The sequence below is a fragment of the Rutidosis leptorrhynchoides genome, chromosome 4 (genome assembly GCF_046630445.1).
Source record: "Rutidosis leptorrhynchoides isolate AG116_Rl617_1_P2 chromosome 4, CSIRO_AGI_Rlap_v1, whole genome shotgun sequence".
NCBI classification, from domain to species: Eukaryota; Viridiplantae; Streptophyta; class Magnoliopsida; order Asterales; family Asteraceae; genus Rutidosis; species Rutidosis leptorrhynchoides.
Genome location: NC_092336.1, coordinates 57,860,699 through 57,880,313, shown reverse-complemented (window position 1 = coordinate 57,880,313; position 19,615 = coordinate 57,860,699).

Genomic DNA, 19,615 nt, shown 5'->3' with positions numbered 1-19,615 from the left:
GCAAGTATTTTTCTTAACAAACGTATTGACGAGTCCTTAGAATCTACATATTATATGATTGAAGATCCAAGTGTATTATGGAAAATACTCAAAGATAGATACGATATTAATTATCAAGAAATAACGGTGATCCATGAAAGAATAAAATTGAAGATGTTAGTAGACGCTCTTATAAGAATCCCGGAGATTCTTATTAATGATCTGGTAACGTGGATCATCAGTCTAGCATTTCTTGAATACATGAACATCTTGCTTAGCTCTACAAATAAGTCCCAAAATAAAAGAAAACGAGAGTGAATTTGTTGAAAAATCTTGATTAAATAAATCTTGAGCAACCTTGAGACTTGAATGGTTTGAATTTTTTAAGATGCCTAGCTTGTTGTGTATCACTCATAAATAAATGGTTTTAGACCACAATGCATATGTTTATTATGTGACGACCCGGAAATTTCTGACCAAATTTAAACTTAATCTTTATATGTTTCCGGTATGATAAGCAATGTCTGTGATGTTGAGTCTCAAAAATTTTGAACTATTTTCATATATTCAATTAACCTTCGACTGCTCTCGACGATTCACGAACAATTAATTGTAAATAGATATGTAAGTATGTATATATAAATAATAATTCGAAATATAATTTGAAGTATTATATGTTGTTGTTATTAAAAATTAATAAAATAAAAATAGGATATTATAATAATTATTATTTAAAATATATCTTTATATATAAATAAGGTATATTAAAAATAAATATTAAATGATTGCAATACTCGTTTGATGATCCGATTGATATTAAGTAAGTGAAATTCAAACTTATATGATTTTAAAATAAACGGTGATTCGAAAAAGAGTTATATAAGTTATAGGCTTATTAAAAGTATATATAGGATCTAATTATTTAATTTTACCACTTTTTATATTTTACCCAGAAATGAGAGGGACAGTTGATGTAATTTTTATCTAACAAATTAGTGATCGAATTTTATACCATAATGACCAAAATAAATAAATATAGTTAATTTAAAAATATGGGATTTTTCTGGAGAACTTTTATCTACCACTGATTAACAACGGGGTACGATATAATAACCTACTAGAACTGTCGGCAGATGTAAATCCAAATTAATGGCTGCTAAGGATTCATGCACGTTTATTTATCATATTATATTATTGTTTTGACAACTTGATACATGATAGTATTACATAATATATAATTATATTAACATCCACATCTCACTAATATATCATGTATCTGTTTCCTGCCGAGTTGCAAACAACACAAACATTTTCCATCTTCTTCTTACTATTACTTCTTATCTTCCTTATTTTCGATTAAACCAAGGACCAAGGACCGCTTGTTCTAGTTAGTTTTCAAAACTAAACCCACCATCTTTGAACACCACTCGTGAACCACCACTCCCGGCTATCACCTTCACCAACACCATGAACAAACTACCACCCATATCACCATCGAACACTCGTATTGATGTGACTGATTTGATTAAACGCCAAGAACTCCACCACTTTTATAAGTATTCCTTTCTTCTTGTCAATTACAAACCATCACCTCAACCATTAACTAACCATCATGAAACCTCACTAAATCATGACAAGTTTATACCATCCCAAATTGTACTACTACTGTTACCAATTGCAATACCAAACGGAATTATCATATGATTATTTTGTTACCCTCATGATCAACACCCAAAACAACCCTAACACAAGAACTGCTACTGCTAGATAAAAATTCTGCTGTTGCTGCTATACTTTTCTGTCTAACACGAACACCATCCACCAACAACCACGACCTCAACCATCGATCTGCTAGCACCCTTTTTCCTTGTTTATGTCGACTGAAACCATTAAACCACCATCATCATTTAAACAACTACTTTAACAACCATTACAATTCCACCAACGTACGCGTTTTGAAGCGACCCGTCCTAATCCATCCGGACGAAGTCCATATCGATTATAAATGATTTACAATAATTGATTACATCGCGAGGTACTTGACCTCTTTATGATACATTTTACAAACATTGCATTCGTTTTTGAAAAATAACAATCTTTCATTTCATCGAAAGTTGACGGCAGGCATACCATTTCATAATATGTTCAACTATAATTGACTTAATAATAATCTTGATGAACTCAACGACTCGAATGCAACGTCTTTTAAAACATGCCATGAATGACTTCAAGTAATATTTCTAAAATGAGCAAATGCACAGCGGAAGATTTCTTTCATACCTGAGAATAAACATGCTTTAAAGTGTCAACCAAAAGGTTGGTGAGTTCATTAGTTTATCATAACAATCATTTCAATATTTTAATAGACCACAAGATTTCATATTTCAATACACATCCCATACATAGAGATAAAAATCATTCATATGGTGAACACCTGGTAACCGACATTAACAAGATGCATATATAAGAATATCCCCATCATTTCGGGACTCCCTTCGGATATGATATAAATTTCAAAGTACTAAAGCATCCGGTACTTTGGATGGGGTTTGTTAGGCCCAATAGATCTATCTTTAGGATTCGCGTCAATTAGGATGTCTGTTCCCTAATTCTTAGATTACCAGACTTAATAAAAAGGGGCATATTCGATTTCAATAATTCAACCATAGAATGTAGTTTTACGTACTTGTGTCTATTTTGTAAAACATTTATAAATATTGCGCATGTATTCTCAGCCCAAAAATATAAAGGGTAAAAAGGCAAATGAAACTCACCTAATGTATTTTGTAGTAAAAATACATATGATAACATTAGACAAACTGAACAATGCAGGGTTGGCCTCGGATTCACGAACCTATATCATTTGTATATATATTAAAATGTATAATCGTATTCGAACAAGTTTATATATTATAACTTGAATTATATATTATACTTATTTAGTTTGTGTATATATTTTAAATGTTTAATATCTATATATTTGGTTATATTAATATATCTCTATATATATATATATATGGTTAGTATTATATGAAAATATTCTTAATTCGTTATATATAATTATTTATATAAATAATGTTATTATAATTGGTAGGTGATATATAAGCTATTAATATGATTATAATATATGTATTAAGTATATTTTAGGTACAAAATATTTATTTATAACGAAAATGATAGTTTTGATAATAATGATTTACTAATAATAATAACTTTCTTAATATTGATAATACTAATATAAATAACGATATTGTTAAAATTGATACATATGTTAATAATAATAATAGTAAAACTAATAATTACGAAAATGATATTTATACTAATATTAGTGAGAGTAATAATAACTTGTATTGTTTTATAACAATTATTTTAATCCTAAACATATTCATAATAATAATAATAATAGTACTAAAAAATGGTACAATTACTAATATTTACAAAAATAATAATAAGTTGCATTACTTTGTCACTAATTATAATGTTTATAATGAAAGTTTTATTAGGTTCCTAATAATGATAATAATAATAATAATCATAATAATAATAATAATGATCTTTAACACTTGTATTTGTAACAATAATACTAATAATTATAATGATAAAAATAATAATAATAACATTATTAATAATCAGAATAATTATAATAGTTAAGATTAACAATAAATAATAATAGTATATAAGAAAAATAGAAATGTATACCCTCAAAAATTCGTTCCAAAAAGAACTGCCCAGATGGGGCTCGAACTCAGGACCCCTCGATAACTCGTCTCACACACTAACCATTCTTCTAGCTGTGTATATCTGATAACTCTTGCCCACTAATTTTAATTAACCCATTTATTCATTACATCATCTTCTTCCCAATCCATTCAGTCTACCCGATGATCAAACATCATAATTATAACACACATTGGAACTATTTTAGGATTTATAACCAGAGTATAAATGATTCACAATTTTGACATTTGAATTTAACAGAAAAAATAAAATTAAATAAAGCATAACAGCATTTTTATTTAAAATAAGAACTCGATAATTGATTAAGAGATTAAGGCTGTTTTAGACCAAGATTACAACATGAAAAAGTTTCTAATACATTCATATAAACTCTCCGGATCATTAATTTAATCTGAAATATGAAAACGAATCCCAATTTCTGGATAATCACTTCGTTTGACTTTTGAAAATAATAGTTTGACTTCAAAATTGGAATTCAATAGATGAAATTGGACCTTGAAACTTTCCAGATAGTTTAAATGGGAGTTTTCTAACAACACTGCATTAGCACAATTTGAAATTGCTTACAAAATCGTTTGATTTGAAAAACAAATTAAGAACAGGGCAGTAAGCCTGTGTTCTTCATATTTTCTGATTAATTTTGATTAAGTAAGAGTTGTTAAAGTGTCTTGTGATTTATAAATGATAATGTGAAGTTGTATGATGTCATTTAACAACTGGATTGGATTTATTAGTCCAATTGAACTCGACAGCAAGAATATTTTGTACATAAAATAAATAAATAAAATACAAAGTCTGATATCGATTGCTAACAGATTTTAGCTTTGATTGCTGTAATAGAATCATTTAACAGATAAATACAAGGATTGAATGCAGTTAGTCAAAGATATAACACGAGTTTGGATTTTTGTAATGGATTAATTCAGTAAAAGAAAAATAATAATAATAAATCTGATATATTTATATATATATATATAAAAATCTGTATTTGTGTATATATATATTAGTATATGCATATAATTTATATACTCTGTATATGTATTTTTTATATGTATAACTGTATCTCTTATATGTGCATGTATCTGTAAATGTATATGTGTATTAATAATAATATTAATACTAATAATAAGTATATAAATAATAATAACAATAATAATAATAATACAATTAGTAATAATAATAATAATAATAATAATAATAACTATAAAATTTATAACAATAATATTATTATTAGTATTGATTATCATAATACTATTATTATTAATGATTGATAATATTAATAATAATAATAATATAATAACAATTTATATATCAAAATTTATATTTATTTTACATATATATTGAAAGTAATAACAATATTCTGATAGTAGTAATACAAATAATAATTAAGATCTAACAAGTTACATGTATCAAATCTCATATTAAAACAATAATATTTATAATACAGATGTTAATATTAATATTAATATTAAAATTTAATAACAATACTAATATTAATAATAAATAAAATTTTAATTTTACTACTAATTATAATGATGATGATGTTAATAGTATTTATAATAATATTAATAATATTAAATAATAATCATAAATCAAATGTACCAAATTTCATATAGTATCATTAATGATACTGTAATTAATATTAATATTTATATAGATAATGAAGATATTAATTTTTATTACAACAACTATATTTTAAATTGTATTATATATTATTAATTACATAATATAATCATATATAATATGATAACCTTTATTGAATATTTATAAATTATATATATATATATATATATATATATATATATATATATATATATATATATATTATAATATACATATAATATTTAGTCATAAAATTTATATATATATATAGATTCATTTTAAATTTACACTTAATTACTTTGTATTCTATTTTACATATTTAATTCACATGTTTAACTTATATTTTATAATTTCAATTTAATATACATATACTTACATTTACATGTACATATTTATTTACAACAATTGTTCGTGAATCGTCGGGAATGGTCAAAAGGACAAATGCATTCATGTAAACTATTCCAAAGTTTTCGAGACTCAACATTGCAGACTTTGCTTATCGTGTCAGAAGCATATAAAGATTAGGTTTAAATTTGGTCGGAAATTCCCGGGTCATCACACGTTTACCACCTTACATCCACCACCTGGGTGTTTACTTTCTTCAATCGCTCAACAACCCAACACCATTATATATATATATATATATATATATATATATATATATATATATATATATATATATATATATATATATATATATATATATATTTTCGGTCACTATGCAGCACCACCAAGAACTCCACCTTAACCACCCTCATCATCGACCACATACCGCTACTACAATTAAAATACATGTATTTTTCTGTTTCGTTTAAAGACCCATAACCAACTGTACGAGTGCTGCTTCGGTTATTTGATATAAGAAGAAGAAGACGTGTTGGATATTTAAATGTATTGCTTTATCAATTCTTGAGAAACTTGCAGTTAATGGCCGACAACTTTAACCCACAAAAACCCTTCATTTTTTTCCTTTTTTTTGGCTACTACCGATTCCATTAAAAACCTAGTATACTCCATGGATCGTTAAGTGGGCTGTTATGATCTTGATTATTGGGCCGAAGGTGAGCTGGGCCGTATTAAAGAAACAGATACAGATAGATATGGATCATATATATATGGGTCTGCGATATTAAAATAGAAATATAGATATAGAAGGACGGTTTGGATGTTGGTTAGGTTAGCGAGAGGTCTGGGGTTCAAGCCCGGTTCATGACAGTTTTATTTTTGAAAAGCTTTTGAGGTAGATTTCTATTTATTATTATTAATTTTATTAATATTGTTATTATTAATTATTGTTATTAGTACTAAATATTATAATAATTATTATTATCATTGTTATCGTTATTAGTAGTATTATAACTATTATTATTATTATACAAGTATTAAGTATCATTTATTATTAATATTATGATTAGGGTTATATTTCGATTAGGGTTACAATTATTATTATTATTATTATTATTATTATTATTATTATTATTAAGTATTATGTATAATTATCAAAATTAATATTTTCATTAACATTATTAGTAAACTTTTCATTTTATTAAGAACTACTGTTATTATCATAAGATTTATCATTAAAACTATCATTAATATTATTATTAATAAAATCATTAATATTATCATCATTATTATTAACACTAGTATTATCATTATTATTATTTTAATCACTACTAATATTGTTTTGGTATTATTATAATTACTATTTTAACAAACATATGAAAAGTATATATATATATATATATATATATATATATATATATATATATATATATATATATATATATGTATATGTATAATATTTAATACATATAACATAATAAAACTAACATTTTATTTTATAAAATGAAAATATAAAACATATATATATATATATATATATATATATATATATATATATATATATATATATTCAATTTAAAAATAATATAACTAATAAAGTTATAAATATATATATAAATTTGATCGATTATGATTACGTACATTAATAAATATACAAATGATATAGGTTCGTGAATCTGAGGCCAACCCTGCATTGTTCAATATAGTCATATGTATTTTTACTACAAAATATATTTGGTGAGTTCATTTGATTCCCTTTTACTCTTTACATTTTTTGGATTGAGAATACATACGCTACTTTTACAACTGTTTATTTAAATGCTTTTGAAATACATTTTGAACTGCGAATACATGAAATGCTTTTATAAATGTTTGACGAGATAGACACAAGCAAAACATTCCTCGAATGAATTATGTGGACGTGATAATTGCCACCATTGAATTATGTGGACGTGATAATTGCCACAATTGATATGAATATTTTTTCCCTGATTATTATTGCTTGGTAACCTAAGAATTAGGGAACATCACTAATTTTGAGAATTAGTGCACGCCTAATTGACGCGAATCCTAAAGGTAGCTACCGGGTTTAACACCCCCACCCAGAATGTTCACTAGACGGAAGGGCTAGTGGGCGTGGTGTTTAGTACTTCGAAGTTTATATGATTATTATACAGACGAGATGTTTTGTTTTGGGGATATTATTATGCGCATTATATGTTAAGGTCGGTTACCAAGCCAAGCTATGAAAGCAATGAAAAGTGAATGTTACATATCGAGAGAATGATTTTATACACAGGTTATGTGTATGTTATTTTTGTGCACGAGATATGTGTACGGTTACTAAGATTTATGAAAGATGATTTCGTACACGAGAAAGGTGTACTGTATTTAAAAGATATCGCATGTACATTACAGGTGGGTATAGGATTCGGGCTCATTTGTACCATGCAGCATTTAAATCTTGTGGTCTATTAAAATGATGAATTTTATTGTTTTATGATAAACCTATGAACTCATCAACCTTTTGGTTGACACTTGAAAGCATGTTTATTCTCAGGTATGAAAGAAATCTTCCGCTGTGCATTAGCTCATATTAGAGACATTACTTGGAGTCATTCATGACATATTTCAAAAGACGTTGCATTCGAGTCGTCGAGTTCATCAAGATTATTATTAAGTCTATTATAGATGGATATATTATGAAAGGGTATGCATGCCGTCAATTTTCGATGTAAATGAAAGTTTGTCTTTTAAAAACGAATGCAATGTTTGTAAAATTTATCATATAGAGGTCAAGTACCTCGCAATGAAATCAACTATTGTGAATCATTTATAATGTATATGAACGGGTCCTTTTAGTTGGTATCAGAGAGGTGATCTTAGCGAACCAGGTCGTGCATTAGTGTGTCTAACTGATAGTTGTTTAGATGCATTAGTGGGTCTGGACTTCGACCGTGTCTGCATGTCAAAAGTTTTGCTTATCATTTTTTGTCGAAAATTACTTGCTTATCATCCTTAAAGTCTAGACACGTCTTACTGCCTCTATTGCATAGACTGTGTATAGATAAATTCATATCTTAGCGTATCTGTTATTGTTACCTTTGCCTGACAGCTTCCATAGATTCCTCCGTAACTTATGGAATTTTAGTATTATATATGCATATGTAAATTATGTATTGCAGGGTACTAATCTACATCCTATAATCTATTTCTTATCGAAAATACTTCATTTAAACGTACGAGATGAATCCCTCAACCAGTTTGAGTCCCGCATATTTCGATAGCTATTCCGATAGTTATTCGGACAGCTATTCCGATATGGATTTCCACTCGAGCTCCGAAAGCAGTGTAACCGGAATGAATCAACCAATTAGCCATCATTTATTCTGGATGAATTGGAAATGGGTTCGTAGTCGACTTAATCAATGGAGACGCGAAGAAGGCGATCTTTTCCACCAACCAAATTACCCTCTTGACGAATAACTCGAAGCACTTATCGGTGAATCAATCCGAAACACCATTTTCACCCTCATTTCTAGAGTAGCTCGATATGATTATATTCTATCCACAATTCTAAACCTTATTCATCCACTCATTCCGACCGACAAATCATTCCTGAATAATAGAAGAAGTCGACGAACTTCGCGCTCGAGTAATCAATTTGGAGAATATGGTGCAAAATTTACCAGCTTCAACAACATCACCGGCACCAACAGTACCATCAATAACAGCACCAGTACCATCAACAATCCATGCCTCAACATCTCATTCTGTACCTCGGGTATAATCATCGTTCTACATGACGTTCTACATCATTTATCTTTGTTCGACATGGCGATTATGTAATCTCTAATGTTTTAGAGATTATATATTATTGTTCTAACGGTAAACTAAATGAGATTAATATCATATTGACTCATTAAATCTATATTACATCTGAAGAAAATATATATATGAAAGTATATTTTCATAAAGATTGTAATTAAAAATTCTTTTGTACAAACTGTTAATGGTGAAAATATTTTAACGGGTAGGTAATACCCGAGGAATATTTAGTTTTCACATTAGTAAGTTACACTGTACATTCTTCAAATCTGATTCAATAGTCATTTACAATCCTACTTACATCCATCGATATATGTATTCGTTCACCACAGAATAACCATTTTCATTCAATTTCATATTTGGATTTTGACCTATCAGAATTCGACAAGTGGCATAATGAAGAAAACATTGGACAAAATAAAATTTGTTAGAAACAAACAAATTAACTATGAGAAATTTTGTTAAGAATCCACGCTAACAAAATCCTAGCTAACTGTTAATTCGTTATTGTACATTTAATTATCGCAATTTATTTTATCGCAATTTAATTCTCTCAATTTTATTTATTGTCATTTACATTCTGTTATTTATTTTACGCACTTTAAATATTGGGACACGTATACAAGGTTTTGACATATCATATCGACGCATCTATATATATTATTTGGAATCACCATAGACACTCTATATGCAGTAATGATCGAGTTAGCTATACAGGGTTGAGGTTGATTCTATAATAATATATATACTTTGAGTTGTGATCGAGTCTGAGACATGTACACGGATCACGATACGTATTAATTAATTCGAATATTATATATTAAACTATATATGAATTATTGGACTGTTAACTGTGGACTATCGACTGTGGACTAATAACATTGAACAATTAAAATGAATTAAAATATTGATTATAACATATGAAACTAAACAATTCTTCAAGTTTGCCACTTGATCTCATCTTAAACCTCATTTGTATCTTGACGATTACAATCTGCGTTCACACCTTTCATGATTCTTGAAAACATCTCAATCGAGAGGATGAACCAACCGTACTTCATCTACGGAAGAAAAGATTGATGCATATAGTTATACACCTGAAAACACTCGGAACCTGAGTAAACGTTTAACACGTATTTGTGCTAATTCCTTTAGTGTTATTATTACCCAAAATAACTTGGTGATTCCTTTCAAAGTAGCAAATTTTGTCACAGCTCCAGCAAATCAATTTCGACTTTTCGATCGAAAAACAACCTTATTAACACCTTGATATATATGCCTACTCTTTTATTGTTACCTGAGAACCTTTCATATTCCACCATATTACCATCAGCGTTTAATCATCTAAAAACACAATTCTCTTGAAACCACCTCGGATTGATAACCGATGATTCAGATATGGTAGCATTAAATGCAGAGAAAGCAGCAAAAGTGTAGATGGTCTAAACGGCCAAAAATTTGACAATAAAGAATGGAAGGATGGGAACGCTTGATAGAAAATTTAGTACTGAAAAACGGATTGTGCTAACCCGGAAGGAGACCAAGGACAAATACAAGGATCAAACCCTATATTCAAAGAATGCAGATAATTCTGTATCCGATGAAATCTTTAGATAATATCTTGCTCCGTACCCATGTTAAATCTTATGGAAAATCTTTCTTCCTCAGCCTTCGATCCTAGAAATTCTGAAAATATCATCATAAATATCTTCGATATTTTTGAGGATATTTTCATAACTCTTCTTGTCCGAAATTATTTATCTCTTCGTGCTATCCGTGTTACATCATAAAAGGAAACTATTTTAGTTTTTAAAGTTTTTTGAAATTCGAGTTTAAATTATGAATGATTTCTGGAGAAGTGTTGGGAATTGAAGCATGAGTTAGTATAATATAATGACGTCAGGCCAACGTGATTATATTACAGTAAGTTATGCTGAGTTTCTAATGAAACATGATGATTCACAGACTATAACGTCATCATGTATCATGTTACACGACTCTTACATTCTACTTTATCTTCAAACATATCAAGAACATAAATTATTGATAGTTCAATCTTTCTGGTAATTTAACTAATCAAGATCGTGCTGTAACAATCTTTCTTAGAACATTAACTATGTTCATTCCGAAATTCATATCTACGAATTCTAGACTATTATTCGCTTGACTTAAAGTCGGGTAGAGAAAACAAAAGTATGGAACTCCAAAATATAAAGGAAATGGAGAGGGTGAATTTATAGTGAAGTATCAAACAGAGCAATCATGACAGATTAACGTATTTAATCAAAGAGGATTCTAATTTCCTTAATTACCGAAGAATCAAATCTTTATAGATTCGAAGATTATCTTTAAATCCCAGGAATTCCGAAAATCAACCATGACTATGTCAAAAGTTAAGACGAATCTCTATTTCTTTATTTCAAACTTTTGCGATAGCTTCGCTTATACTCTTCGAGTAATCGAATTATCTTATCCATATTACTCAATAGTAATAAAACTCTATTCAGCTCATATTCGTCAGAAAAACATTTTTACTGTTAGCCATGACGATCTCGATCAAATTTCGGGGACGAAATTTCTTTAACGCGTAGGTACTGTGACGACCCGGAAATTTCCGACCAAATTTAAACTTAATCTTTATATGTTTCCGGCATGATAAGAAAAGTCTGTGATGTTGAGTCTCAAAAATTTTGAACTATTTTCATATATTCAATTAACCTTCGACTGCTCTCGACGATTCACGAACAATTAATTGTAAATAGATATGTGAGTATGTATATATAAATAATAATTCGAAATATAATTTGAAGTATTATATGTTGTTGTTATTAAAAATTAATAAAATAAAAATAGGATATTATAATAATTATTATTTAAAATATATCTCTATATATAAATAAGGTATATTAAAAATAAATATTAAATGATTGTAATACTCGCTTGATGATCCGATTGATATTAAGTAAGTGAAATTCAAACTTATATGATTTTAAAATAAACGGTGATTCGAAAAAGAGTTATATAAGTTATAGGCTTATTAAAAGTATATTTAGGATCTAATTATTTAATTTTAACACTTTTTATATTTTACCCAGAAATGAGAGGGACAGTTGATGTAATTTTTATCTAACAAATTAGTGATCGAATTTTATACCATAATGACCAAAATAAATTAATATAGTTAATTTAAAAATATGAGATTTTTCTGGAGAACTTTTATCTACCACTGATTAACAACGGGGTACGATATGATAACCCACTAGAACTATCGGCAGATGTAAATCCAAATTAATGGCTGCTAAGGATTCATGCACTTTTATTTATCATATTATATTATTGTTTTGACAACTTGATACATGATAGTATTACATAATATATAATTATATTAACATCATATCTCACTAATATATCATGTATCTGTTTCCTGCCGAGTTGCAAACAACACAAACATTTTCCATCTTCTTCATACTATTACTTCTTGTCTTCCTTCTTTTCGATTAAACCAAGGACCAAGGACCGCTTGTTCTAGTTAGTTTTCAAAACTAAACCCACCATCTTTGAACACCACTCATGAACCACCACTCCCGGCTATCACCTTCACCAACACCATGAACAAACTATCACCCATATCACCATCGAACACTCGTATTGCTGTGACTAATTTGATTAAACGCCGAGAACTCCACCACTTTTGTAAGTATTCCTTTCTTCTTGTCAATTACAAACCGTCACCTCAACCATTAACTAACCATCATGAAACCTCACTAAACCATGACAAGTTTATACCATCCCAAATTGTACTACTACTGTTACCAATTGCAATACCAAACAGAATTATCATATGATTATTTTGTTACCCTCATGATCAACACCCAAAACAACCCTAACACAAGAACTGATACTACTCGATAAAAATTCTGTTGTTGCTGCTATACTTTTATGTCTAACACGAACACCATCTACCATCAACCACGACCTCAACCATCGATCTCCTAGCACCATTTTTCCTTGTTTATGTCGACTGAAACCATTAAACCACCATCATCATTTAAACAACTACTTTAACAACCATTACAATTCCACCAACGTACGCGTTTACCACCTTACATCCACCACCTGGGTGTTTACTTTCTTCAACATATATTTTCGGTCACTATGCAGCACCACCAAGAACACCACCTCAACCACCCTCATCATCGACCACATACCGCTACTACAATTAAAATACATGTATTTTTCTGTTTCGTTTAAAGACCCATAACCAACTGTACGAGTGCTGCTTCAGTTATTTGATAGAAGAAGAAGAAGACGTGTTGGATATTTAAATGTATTGCTTTATCAATTCTTGAGAAACTTGCAGTTAATGGCCGACAACTTTAACCCACAAAAACCCTTCGTTTTTTTTCCTTTTTTTTTTTGGCTACTACCGATTCCATTAAAAACCCAGGATACCCCATGGATCGTTAAGTGGGCTGTTATGATCTTGATTATTGGGCCGAAGGTGAGCTGGGCCGTATTAAAGAAACATATACAGATAGATATGGATCATATATATATGGGTCTGCGATATTAAAACAGAAATATAGATATAGAAGGACGGTTTGGATGTTGGTTGGGTTAGCGAGAGGTCGGGGGTTCAAGCCCGGTTCATGACAGTTTTATTTTTGAAAAGCTTTTGAGGTAGATTTCTATTTATTATTATTAATTTTATTAATATTTTATTATTAATTATTGTTATTAGTACTAAATATTATAATAATTATTATTATCATTGTTATCGTTATTAGTAGTATTATAACTATTATTACTATTATTATTATTATACAAGTATTAAGTATCATTTATTATTAATATTATGATTAGGGTTATATTTGGATTAGGGTTACAATTATTATTATTATTATTATTATTATTATTATTATTATTATTATTATTATTATTATTATTATTAAGTATTATGTATAATTATCAAAATTAATATTTTATTTAACATTATTAGTAAACTTTTCATTTTATTAAGAACTACTATTATTATCATAAGATTTATCATTAAAACTATCATTAATATTATTATTAATAAAATCATTAATATTATCATCATTATTATTAACACTAGTATTATTATTATTATTATTATTTTAATCACTACTAATATTGTTTTGGTATTATTATAATTACTATTTTAACAAACATATGAAAAGTAACAAATATATATATGTATAATATTTAATACATATAACATAATAAAACTAACATTTTATTTTATAAAATGAAAATATAAAACATATATATATATATATATATATATATATATATATGTATATATATATATATATGTATATATATATATATATTCAATATAAAAATAATATAACTAATAAAGTTATAAATATATATATATATATATATATTTGATCGATTACGATTACGTACATTAATAAATATACAAATGATATAGTTTCGTGAATCCGAGGCCAACCCTACATTGTTCAATATAGTCATATGTATTTTTACAACAAAATACATTTGGTGAGTTCATTTGATTCCCTTTTACTCTTTACATTTTTGGGACTGAGAATACATGCGCTACTTTTACAACTGTTTATTTAAATGCTTTTGAAATAGATTTTGAACTGCGAATACATGAAATGCTTTTATAAATGTTTGACGAGATAGACACAAGCAAAACATTCCTTGAATGAATTATGTGGACGTGATAATTGCCACCATTGAATTATGTGGACGTGATAATTGCCACAATTGATATGAATATTTTTCCCCTGATTATTATTGCTTGGTAACCTAAGAATTAGGGAACATCACTAATTTTGAGAATTAGTGCACGCCTAATTGATGCGAATCCTAAAGGTAGCTACCGGGTTTAACTACCCCACCCAGAATGTTCACTTGACGGAAGGGCTAGTGGGCGTGGTGTTTAGTACTTCGAAGTTTATATGATTATTATACAGACGAGATGTTTTGTTTTGGGAATATTATTATGCGCATTATATGTTAAGGTCGGTTACCAAGCCAAGCTATGAAAGCAATGAAAAGTGAATGTTATATATCGATAGAATGATTTTATACATAGGTTATGTGTATGTTATTTTTGTGCACGAGATATGTGTACGGTTACTATTGTGAATCGTTTATAATGTATATGAGCTGGTCCTTTCATATTAAGTGTTATCTTTTATGTACTTCTGATTGTAACTTGTTTACATGTAATATAATTTGATTATCTTGCTGAAATATAACTCATTATTTGCTTATCTTATTTGAAGTTTTAGTATGAATCCTGCTGAAATACAACATCAATTAAATGGTAAGGACCTATGTATTGCAGATAGTGGTAACATACACACTATGATCAAATCTAAGAAATATTTCATTGATTTAAATCAAATGAAGGAATTATAAATACTATATCAGCTCTTGAAAACTTGATATAAGGAACGAAAAATGCAAAAATTCATATTATCAAATGGTACGAATTTTCTGATAAACAATGCCTTGTTTTCTCCCAAATCAAAGAGAAATTTGTTAAGTTTCTCTGATATATATCATAATGGATATGATTATCAGTCAATGATAACCGAAAATGAGAAATATCTATGTAGCACCGAAAAGCGCATATGATTTAAAGAGCATATGATGAAAAGCGCATATGATGAAAATCTTATATAGATTTCGAAGATTTTCATTCCTTGAATTCCGGAAATCCACCGTGACTACATCAAAAGTTAAATCTCTATCTCAAACTCTTGTGACAGCTTCATTCGAACGCTCCACATGATCGAATCATTTTATCTATATTTATCAATAATGATAAAACCCTATTTTGTCAACTCTTATTCGTCATGAAAACATTCTTATTGTTAGCCATGACGACCTCGATCAAATTTCGGGACGAAATTTCTTTAACGGGTAGGTACTGTAGTGACCCGGAAAATTTTGACTAATTTTAAACCAAACTCTCGATACGATATTATATTTTGACACAATGAGAAAAGTCTATTAGGTTGAATCTCAAAATTTTTGAACTATTTTCTTGCATTCATTTAACTTCGACCATTCTCGACGATTCACGAACAACTATTTGTAAATAAAAATGTATATATAAATAATTAGAAATAATTTCTATACATAATTATTATGTGAATATTGTAATAAGATATAAGTATTATATGTAGGACTTTAAAATAATTACTCATATGTAAATAATTACAAGATAAAATATAATGTTGTAATAACATAATTATTACCTTCATTATTATTATTACTACTAATATCAATATTTGTATTATCGATATTACTATTATTATTATTATTATTATTATTATTATTATTATTATTATTATTATTATTATTATTACTGTTATAATTTTAATTAATAAACTCCTAATAAATTTTAGGGTTATCAAAATAAAGATTTTTAAAATAAATGTTATAATAAGAATGGTTGAGGTTATAAACTAGTTAGGAGTTAAATAGTTTATTAATTATTATTATAATTAAATATCATTGATATCATTTTTATTATTGGCATTATTTTGACTATTATTTTTTATTATTATCAACATTATTCTTATTAAAATAATTATTATTATTATTATTATTATTATTATTATTATTATTATTATTATTATTATTATTATTATTATTATACTTATATTTTACTAATATCTAAAATGAAGAACGGATAAATATGCGGTTAACTTGTTACAAATCATTCTCAATATATATTCCATCACTATCTACCGCAATTCAATAAAAAGATCCAACAGACAGATTACAAAATCAGTTGCACATCCAAATCAACTTTATATTTTCTTTTTCTTTCTTTTTCTTCTTTTTCTTCATTCTCTATTCTTCCTCCTGCTCAAGAGATACTGTCAACCACCATATTACTAGAAAACAAACTCAATCAATCAGTTGCTACAACAATCAATCAACTACACTATATCACCCTCTGCTAATCTAATGATATTGGAGTTAAAGAAACAGAAAATTTGTACGAAAAGTGTTAACCTTCACTATCTGTTAAATTTCTTTCTTTCTTTTTCCTTCCTGGTTGAAATTTCATGTCCTTCCTGTCTGATTCTTGTTACACGTCCAAATCAAATTGCAATACAAATAATTACGATAGAATCTTGTGCTGTAGTAATCGTACACTTTAACTCTATATAATACAACCTGCAACTGAGAATTTAAAATATATATATGTATATATATATATATAAAGAAAATACGAATTTAATTACCAGTCGAGATTGAATCATAGATATAACCAAATTCTGTTTTGGGTCATTATCTACTTTTCTTTTTCTTGTTTGTTACTCCTGGCTCGAATACTTCTGTCGATCTTCTCTATCTTCTTTTATTTTGTTGGTATATCTTCGGATTGATTCTTCTTGTCGATCTCATATCATACTACAATACAATGGTCTTTCAAATCTTGTTACACGTCGATCTCAATTCAATACATACTGAATCCAAAAAAAAAATATATATATATATATATATATATATATATATATATATATATATATATATATATATATATATATATATATATATATATATATATATAAAACAAAATTGGATAGAAATCAGTAACAGAAAAATGTACGAATTTGTTACCTGTCATAATCTGACTTATTCTTCTTGTTTTCTTCTCCCTGGATCGTATATGTTGTCGACACCTTTGATTCTATATAACAATCGTGCATTCTATCTCATTGAGGAAATTTATTCATTTTTCCATCAACCTCATCAATTATATCTACAACATCTTTTATCAATTGATTTAAACTAAAAATTTAAAAAGGAAATAGGTACGTAACTCTGTTCTTGTGCTCTTGCTAACGTCGACCATTGGTCACCACTTCAACCATATTAATCACCAAACCTCTGATGTCGTTGATTATTTTTTTTTTCTTTCTGTCTTAGAAATCACAATACAAAGTCACCATCTTTAAACCCATTTAATCAATATCGGAAACCATCTTTGTAGACCACTAAAACATCACCTCCTTTATCAAATGATCAACCCAAAAATCACCTTCACACTCACCATTTTTCGTTTCCCGCTTTATCAAACTAAATCAACACCATCACTGCACGATCAACACCACCTTCCAATATCTCTATTTCAAATCTTGTACAAAGAAACCACCTTCACTTTACATATATATATATATTTTTCTTCATCGCTATTTCTATTTATTTTTTTTCGAACCAAATAAACCCCAACACCATTAAATATATCACGATTTCCAATTCCTATTAAACTTTATCCTATGTCGAGCAATTCAAAACAATATATCGTGTATACCACTAGCATGCGAACAAGTTGGTGATTATATAATTTTTTCCGACAATCCTTTATAAACAGAACCCACTTGATACGTGGTTGAACATAATTGTTATTATTGCTTTATGTGAAGTGGCAACCGACACCCCCCACTAGCGATTTAAAAAAACGTGTATTATTGTTATCGAATTACTAGTCAGGCCATAAATCATTTTTATTTCTTTTTAAATCAAACAAATCATTGATTTATGCCATTATGTATTATTTGCTGGCCAACACATGCAAAAGTTAATACCCCACAAGAATAAAAGTTTCCTCACGGTTCCTAAATGGAACTAAAAAAAAATGATGAAGGACAAGGAAATCGGATGATACAGAAATCTAGTTGGGCCGAGTCCTTTTTCTTGAATTGGGCCAAGATTATCCAATACATGTTGGGCCGAGAACCAGTTGATACTTCCTGTTGTTTGGCCAAAATGAAACTGGGCCAGGAAGCAGAAAATACGGGTATATAGATTAAGTTAGGATCTAAATCAAATAGTTATCAGTGGAGCAGTTGGTTTATGGTGTTTGTGAGTAAGCGGGAGGTCCCGGGTTCGAGCCCGGGCTGGGGCATTATTTTTAAGCCATTTTCTTTTGAGGTAGCATTTCTATTTATTATTATTACTACTCTTATTAAAATTATTATTATTACTATTGATATTATTATCACATCAATAATATTATTAAAGATGAGTATTATTGTTACCATTAACATTAATATCATTATAGGTATAAGTATTATTATTATCATGAATATTAAAATTT